The 8115-nt window shown below is 50.1% G+C and overlaps 1 protein-coding gene across 1 annotated transcript in view; it reads right to left on the bottom strand.

Moving 5' to 3' along the window:
- ST6GALNAC6 (ST6 (alpha-N-acetyl-neuraminyl-2,3-beta-galactosyl-1,3)-N-acetylgalactosaminide alpha-2,6-sialyltransferase 6) overlaps positions 1-7099 on the bottom strand; it is a 53509-nt gene extending 46410 nt beyond the window's left edge. Inside the window, exon 1 of the mRNA XM_015405805.1 lies at positions 6896-7099. The gene's annotated coding sequence lies outside the window, so the exon portion shown is untranslated. The remainder of the gene's footprint in view (positions 1-6895) is intronic.
- Positions 7100-8115: the final 1016 nt, after the last annotated feature.

Here is an 8115-nt window from a genome sequence, read left to right as displayed (position 1 = left end):
GGAGGAGGAGGAAGAGGAGATTGGATTTATACCCCGCCGTTCACTACCCAAAGGAGTCTCAGAGCGGTTTACAAACTCCTTTCCCTTCCCCTCCCCACAACAGACACCCTGTGAGCAATCTTCCCTCTAAGTTGTGGAGTCTTGTGAGCAAAAATTCTACTCTGTGAGCTACTGGCATTAAAGTTGTGAGTGAACGATTTGGCTGCTGCATAAATTAGTTTGCTCTGGAGCCGTCCTTCCTGAGCTAGGACAAAAATGTGTGAGCCGGAGGCTAAAAAACTGTGAGCTAGCTCACACTAACTCAGCTTAGAGGGAACACTGCATAGGTGGGGCTGAGAGAGCTCTAAGAGAAACTGCTCTTTTTCAAGAACAGCTCTGACAGAACTATGGCTTGCCCAAGGTCATCCGGCAGGTGCAAGTGGAGGAGTGGGGAATCAAACCCGGTTCTCCCAGATTAGAGTCTGTGCACTTAACCACTACAACAAACTGGCTCTCACACCAAACTGGCTCTCACCAAAAGGGATAAGCGGGTCTTCTAGAGTAAGGGCTAAGCGGGTCTTTCCAGATCTCTACTGTTCTTCTAGAGCCCATAAGCAGTTGGGGGCTCACAAACTACCCGTTAGAGATCTTTACCATGTTATAAACCTCTTATCAACTCCCTCCCTTAACAGTCTTTGGGTCTATTGAGAAAGCTTTTTCCTCCTAGAGGGATGTCCTCCAACCCCTTCGACTTTTCAGCTGCCTTTGGTTACCCTAAACAAGTGGGGGGGTCGGCAACCATTCACAAAGGGGGCGGAGAGAGGGAAATGGGCTCTGTCACCTCTCCTTACCCTAACCCTTCCCCTTCCCCTGGCGAGCACAGTCTCCAAGGGCCTTGCCTCCAATCTCTCCTCTGCCACATATTCACCAGACGGCCTTAGGCACTCCACCCTCTCAGTCTCCCCCCATCTGCAGTATGGGGATAATAATACTGCCCTACTTTACAGGGCTGGTGTAAAGATCAATAAGGTTTCTGGGTAGGGATTGACGGCATGAAGGTATCTTGGATGTCTGCGTATCACGTAAGGGAAATAGATAAGCTTCAAGAGGGAAATAGATAAGCTGTTTCCCACCCTGTAAACAGGGGGAAGAGCAAGTGGGGGAAGGAGAGAAACAGCGTGCACTTGCAAAGTGGATGATGGGAGTTGAAGCGAGCAGAAGAAAAGGGACTGGGCTGAGGAGGTGGCAGTTACGGGCACAGCAGGCAAGAGCAGCACATGAAAAGAGGAGGAGGAGGGAAACTGCAGTAAAAAAGGCCAACACTATGCTGGGGGTTATTAGGAAGGGTACTGAAAACAGAGCAGCCAGTATCATAATGCCCCTGTATAAATCAATGGTGAGACCTCATTTGGAATACTGTGTGCAGTTCTGGTCACCACACCTTAAAAAGGATATTATAGCATTGGAAAAAGTGCAGGAAAGGGCAACTCGAATGATCAAAGGGTTGGAACACTTTCCCTATGAGGAAAGGTTAAAGCGCTTAGGGCTCTTTAGCTTAGAGAAACGATGGCTGAGGGGTGACACGATCGAGGTTTACAAGATTACGCATGGGATAGAGCAGGTAGAGAAAGAAGTACTTTTCTCCCTTTCTCACAATACAAGAACTCGTGGGCACTCCATGAAATTGCTGAACAGTCGGGTGGGTTGGAACGGATAAAGGGAAGTATTTTTTCACCCAAAGAGTGATTTAACACATGGAATTCACTGCCAGAGGAGGTGGCGGCGGCTACAAGCATGGACGGCTTCAAGAGGGAATTGGATAAGCATATGGAGCAGAGGTCCATCGGTGCCTATTAGCCACAAGGTATAGATAGGAACGCTCAGTCTGAGGCAAGGTTTGCTCTGTATTCTTGGTGCTTGGGGGGGGGCAACAGTGGGAGGGCTTCTAGTGTCCTGGCCCCACTGCTGGACCTCCTGATGGCACCTGGTATTTTTGGCCACTGTGTGACAGAGTGTTGGACTGGATGGGCCATTGGCCTGATCCAACATTGGCTTCTCTTATGTTCTTATGTGGTGGCAGCTACAAGCATGGACGGCTTCAAGAGGGAATTAGATAAGCATATGGAGCAGAGATACATCGGTGGCTCTTAGCCACAAGGTATAGAAAGGAACTCTCAGTCTGGAGCAAGTGATGCTCTGTATTCTTGGTGCTTGGGGGTGGGGGCAACAGTGGGAGGGCTTCTAGTGTCCTGGCCCCACTGCTGGACCTCCTGATGGCACCTGGTATTTTTGGCCACTGTGTGACAGAGTGTTGGACTGGATGGGCCATTGGCCTGATCCAACATTGGCTTCTCTTATGTTCTTATGTGGTGGCAGCTACAAGCATGGACGGCTTCAAGAGGGAATTAGATAAGCATATGGAGCAGAGATACATCAGTGGCTCTTAGCCACAAGGTATAGAGAGGAACTCTCAGTCTGGGGCAAATGATGCTCCGTCTTCTTGGTGCTTGGGGGTGGGGGCAACAGTAGGAGGGCTTCTAGTGTCCTGGCCCCACTGGTGGACCTCCTGATGGCCCCTGTGTGACAGAGTGTTGGACTGGATGGGCCATTGGCCTGATCCAACATTGGCTTCTCTTATGTTCTTATGTAAACAGGAAATGGGGTGCAAAAGGACAGCTTCGGCAGTGGCACTTACCTGCTGTAAAGCTCACCTGCCTTTCACTTTGCATTCCCTGCTTCTGTATAAGCATGGCAACAAACAATGACCCACCCAGAGTGGTAATACCAACCATGTTAACACACACTCCTTGGGTAAGCAAAACCACATGACCGACAGCAGAAAAGGAGAAAGCAATGAGAATGATAGAGATCCATCTGAAGTCAAAGTCTGGGCACTGCACAGGAGGCCTGTATACCATACCCCAAAATATATACATTCCTGACATTAGATGAACCCAGGACTTGGGGGCAGAGGGTAAGATCCTTGTCTTCCCGTGCTTTTACATTCCACAAACACACTCAGCACATAAGCCGTCTCTAAAACCAAAAGAACTGAGCTATTCAATAGTGTATTATCATCACACACAGAGTAGCATATTCATTGTGGGCATAATTAATCGCCTTTAAACAATAAGCATATCCTTGCAAATATGCTGTACATGTCCACAGTACATGCAGGACTTCTTATCTAACACTGCAGACTATCTTACATAAAAGTCTTCCTACTGCACGTTTTGAGTGAGCAAAATCTCGTCTTTCCCTGCATATCCTTGCAAATATGCTGTACATGTCCACAGTACATGCAGGACTTCTTATCTAACACTGCAGACTATCTTACATAAAAGTCTTCCTACTGCACGTTTTGAGTGAGCAAAATCTCGTCTTGCCCTAATTTCAAAACAGAAAACATATCACAAGAGTTTCCAGTGCCCTCCAGAAATTCCCAGGTTTTCTGGTGGAAAAAGCTGAACTCCTGTTTTGTTTTTAATAGGACACCCCCTCCGGATTTTTGCAGTGTCTTTTTTTTTGGGGGGGGGCAGGCTTCTGGTCTCTAGTTTACTTATTTAATTAATTAGCTCACTTATACCCCACCTTCCTCCCCAATGGGGACCCAAATTGTATTATATCATTCTCCTCTCCTCCACTGAACCCCCACAACAACCCTGTGAGGTAGGCTAGGCTGAGAGTGTGCGACTGGTTCATGGTTACCCAGCCAGCTTCCATGGCAGTGTGGGGATTCGAACCTGGGTCTCCCAGATCCTAACCCGACACTCTAAGTAACTGTACCACATTGGCTCAACTGAAGAATGTCTGAAGTTCAACTGTCCTTACGGTAAAGGTTAAAGGTTTCCCTTCTCAAAAGCCAGTCGAATCGGACTCTAGGGTTGCGGTGCTCATCTCCGTTTCCAAGCCAAAGAGCCAGCGCTGTCCAAAGATGTTTCCGTGGTCATGTGGCCGGCATGACTAAGCACCAAGGCGCATGGAACGCTGTTCCCTTCCCACCGAAGCGGTACCTATTTATCGACTTGCAATTTCGTGCTTTCAAACTGCCAGTCTGGCAGGAGCTGGGGCCAGAGACGGGAGCTCACTCCGTCATGCAGCACTCGGGTCTCGAGCTGCCGAGCTACTGACCTTCCGGTCTGCAACTCAGCGTCTTAATCTCTGAGCCACCGTACCTCCAGCTAAAAGGATCTCACAGAGCAAGACTAGAGGAGATATAGCTGTTGCTAGTGGTGGACGCTGCCGTCAAGTCACAGCCGATTTATGGCAACACCAGAGGATTTTCAAGGCAGGAGACTTTCAGAGGTGGTTTTTGCCATTGCCTGCCTCTGCGTAGCGACCCTGGACGTCCTGCACGGTCTCCCATCCAAACACTATCCACGGCTGACTCTGCCTAGCCTCTGAGATCTGACAGGACCAGGCCAGCCTGTGCCCTCCAGGCCAGGGCAGAGGTAAGGTAAAGGTAAAGGTTTCCCTTGCTCGAAAGCCAGTCGAATCCGACTCTAGGGTTGCGGTGCTCATCTCCGTTTCCAAGCCGAAGAGCCAGCGCTGTCCGAAGACGTTTCCGTGGTCATGTGGCCAGCATGACTAAACACCAAGGCGCACGGAACGCTGTTCCCTTCCCACCGAAGTGGTCCCTATTTATCTACTTGCAATGTCTTGCTTTCGAACTGCTAGGTTGGCAGGAGCTGGAACTAGAGACGGGAGCTCACTCCGTCATGCGGCACACTCGGGTCTCGAACTGCTGAACTACTGCCCTTCCACAGCCTGCAGTTCAGCGTCTTAACCACTTGAGCCACCACAGCTCCTAGGGCAGAGGTACCTTTGGATAAACTGATTTATTTGCTCCCGTGTTCAGCTGGCTCTCTCTCCACCACTGCGCCTCTGATCTCCCATGCTAAGGACAGCTCCATGGATAGAAGGACAATAAGACCTAATGCCTGCAGCCACCAAACTGCCCTCACGTAGGTTCAAATCCCTCAGCAGCCCAAACACAGCCTTGAAGAGAACTGCTCAGTGGTAGTCCGCTTGCTTTGCATACAGGAAGACTCAGGGTCAGTTTCAGGAGAATCTCTTCTTATATATAATTGAATAGTGGGTGCCAAAGTTCTAATTCTAAAATGCACTCCCTTAGTGTATGGCTGATGGCACTGCTCCTCAGCATATATCGCCACCAATCAGAAGGCAAAGCCCGGGTCCCGCCCACACCACAACTGCTGCGACAACCTGGTCTTTTGCATATGGAAGCTGATTGGACTTCACTCCATTCCACACCTCAAACTCCCCCCCCCCCCCCAAGGCAGTTGGAATGTCAGTTGCATATGGAACCTGCTGTATTCTGGTGGTGTGCAGGTCCCAGGTTCATGTCTTAAAAGCAGACTGACACTGTTTGCCCAAAGCCAGAGCACTCTCCCAGAGCCTCTTTCTAGACCTCGTTGTATTTATTTCCACAACGGGCATTATTTCTAGTCTCAGATTAATTGGGCAGGGAAAGATTTCCGACCGAGGCCTTGAAGAGCTACTGCCATGTTGCGCGGGCAGAGAAGATACTTGGCAAGACAGGCTGATTCAGCAGAAGGCATAAGAAAGGAGGTCTTTGAAGCTGATCTGTGCCCGAGTGGAAAATCTGGAGTTTTTCACAACCCCAAGCTCCCTGTTCGCACAGGCTGTTTTTGCATCTGTGACTTTTAAAAGGACTTCCACACCTCTCCTATGCCATCGATGCCACATATGAAGCCAGGCCATGGCTGGGGTAGGGGGCAATGGATGCACCACCCCACATGGAACACAGCCCCATCCGAGTAGTTTTTTGCAAAACAACATTGTAAAATTTGTGACAAAGTTTGGTTTGGGATTCTGGGATTTTTCCGGTCAAAACTGCAAGCTACCCTGAGCCTGCTTGCAGGGTAGGTCGGAATACAAACTGAATAAAATAAATACATCAATAAAAAATCCCCCCCTGAACATTTCCTTTGGCTTCATATGCATTTTTCAAAATCTCCATAACCCTTATCTGGAAGGAAGTCCTCCTGTTAGCTGCACTGACTGGCAGGGTGTTTAAGGGGGGGAGGGAGCGTACATTGAGGGAGTTCCAGAGGTCATTTCGGGGGAGATCGCAATTCCCCCGGGTGAGGTACGGGGGGGCGGGGCACATGACAAAGTCCCGCCCCCTGCTTCCGGCCGCCCCGCTTCCGGCCCTCATTCAGCCAGGAGGAGGCAGGAGAAGAGGGAGGGTAAGTTGCTTCCTCCCTGCCTCTCCCCACCCCTGCCTGCCTGGGGCCAGGGAGGGCCTTCGCGGGGCTTCCTTGCACTCCCGCCGGCCTTGCAGGTCCACCGCCGGGCCCCTCATGGCCGGGACCATTGGGGGCGGTGTGTGTGGCCTTATGACACACTTCCGGTGATGTCAGGGGGTGTGGCCTTATGACACTTCCGGTGATGTCAGGGGGTGTGGCATATGCTAATGAGTTATGCTAATGAGTTCCCCTAGATCTTTTTCTACGAAACGACCCCTGGGGAGTTCCAATTAACTTAAGGGAGAGAATCCTTAGAAGATGACAAAGGCTCCTGAACAACTGCTTTTTTCTGAATCACGTAGTTCCAGAACAAAGACCAAAACGATACAGAGAGCCATTTAGGCTCAGCAACAATTTCTACTGGTTATAAGAGAATAAAGAGAACAACGAGAGACTAAATTAGAAGCCCCCGCCTGGAAACACGGCAGGTCTGTCCATGCCACCGATATAAAAGTTTTTTTAATGTGAGATAGCAGAAGAGGAAAAACTGAACTCAGACAGGGTTTTCCTAGCAGACTGCACCTCTGCACCTGGGGACGGCTGAAGGCCAGGGCAATTCAATTTCCATGCACACAAAAACATCCATGGGGAAAAGGCCCAGGGGTGGTCTCTCCCTCCCTTACCTGGGTCGGATGACTCACGTAGACAGTGTGAGACATGTGGCTGGGGGGTCTTCTCCTTCATGGGGAGCCAGGAGATGGTGCCAATCCCGGCTGCCGGACCACCCTTCCATGCTGCGCTTTATGTTCTCCTGGTGGGGTTGCTGTTGTTGTTGTTTTTTAAATCACATCATTGCCAGCAGATCAAAGCCCCAAGCACTGGTTCTGCTGGCCTATTCTTTGCAAAAAGAAGTAAAACAGAAAATAGCCTTCTGAAAACAAAAACAAGGAAAAAAACCAGATGGCTCAGTTTTTCTGCTACATCTGCCGAAATCAAATTGGAACAGCCCCAAGTTCTCATGGGCCAAGCTGTCACTCTGGAGAGACAGGATTTTTTATGTCGTTAAAACTAAAGCAAAGCACACAACACTAGATTGTGTCGGCTTGGACTCGGAACACCCCACCCCCCACCCCAACACACATGCACACACAACAGATTTTCCCAAGCAGCCGGTTGGGGGGGGGTTTTGGTCAGGAAAAGGTCAAAGTCCAACAGATCTCACAGCTCGAATATCGCAAATGCGCAGGAATGGGAGATGTGTCCTGCCAAAGCAAACCGGGGAACACCTTGCATTTTGCACGCTGGTTTCCTAGGGGCTTTCGGGATGAGAATACAATCAGAGAGGCAGATCTGTGTCTGACTCTGGGACTCCGGTAATACACTAGGGGACCCCCGAGAAAGGAAACAAGAGGCGATTCTCTCACCAATCCAGTGGGTTTTTTTCCATCCCTGCTGGAGAGCCTGCAATCCAGAAACTTCACAAGCCGCCGCCCCACCACCAATGTTCCCTCTAAGCTGTAGAGTCTTGTGAGCAAAAATTCTACCTTGTGAGCTACGGGCATTAAAGCTGTGAGCGAGCCATTTGGCTGCTGCATCAATCAGTTTGCTCTGGAGCCCCATCCTTCCTGAGCTGGGAAAAAATGTGTGAGCCAGAGGCTAAAAAAATGTGAGCTAGCTCACACCGACTCAGCTTAGAGGGAACACTGCCCACCACCACGACCACCTGGCCTCCCCCAACTCCTTCTTTCTGCACTGCTTTTTTTTTTTAAATGCCTTGGCTGGAAATATGGTCAGTGCTGCGCTCCCAAAGACCTTCTCCTCTGCCTCCCTTCCAAGATTTGCTTCTGAACGGCCACAGTGGCTGCGGAGGCAGACACACCAACGCAGGCTTCACCCCCACCCC

The sequence above is a fragment of the Gekko japonicus genome, unplaced genomic scaffold (genome assembly GCF_001447785.1).
Source record: "Gekko japonicus isolate JY-2015 unplaced genomic scaffold, Gekko_japonicus_V1.1 scaffold1491, whole genome shotgun sequence".
Lineage (NCBI taxonomy): Eukaryota > Metazoa > Chordata > Lepidosauria > Squamata > Gekkonidae > Gekko > Gekko japonicus.
Note: the sequence above shows the minus strand (reverse complement) of the source record. Positions and strands in the feature narration are given on the sequence as shown.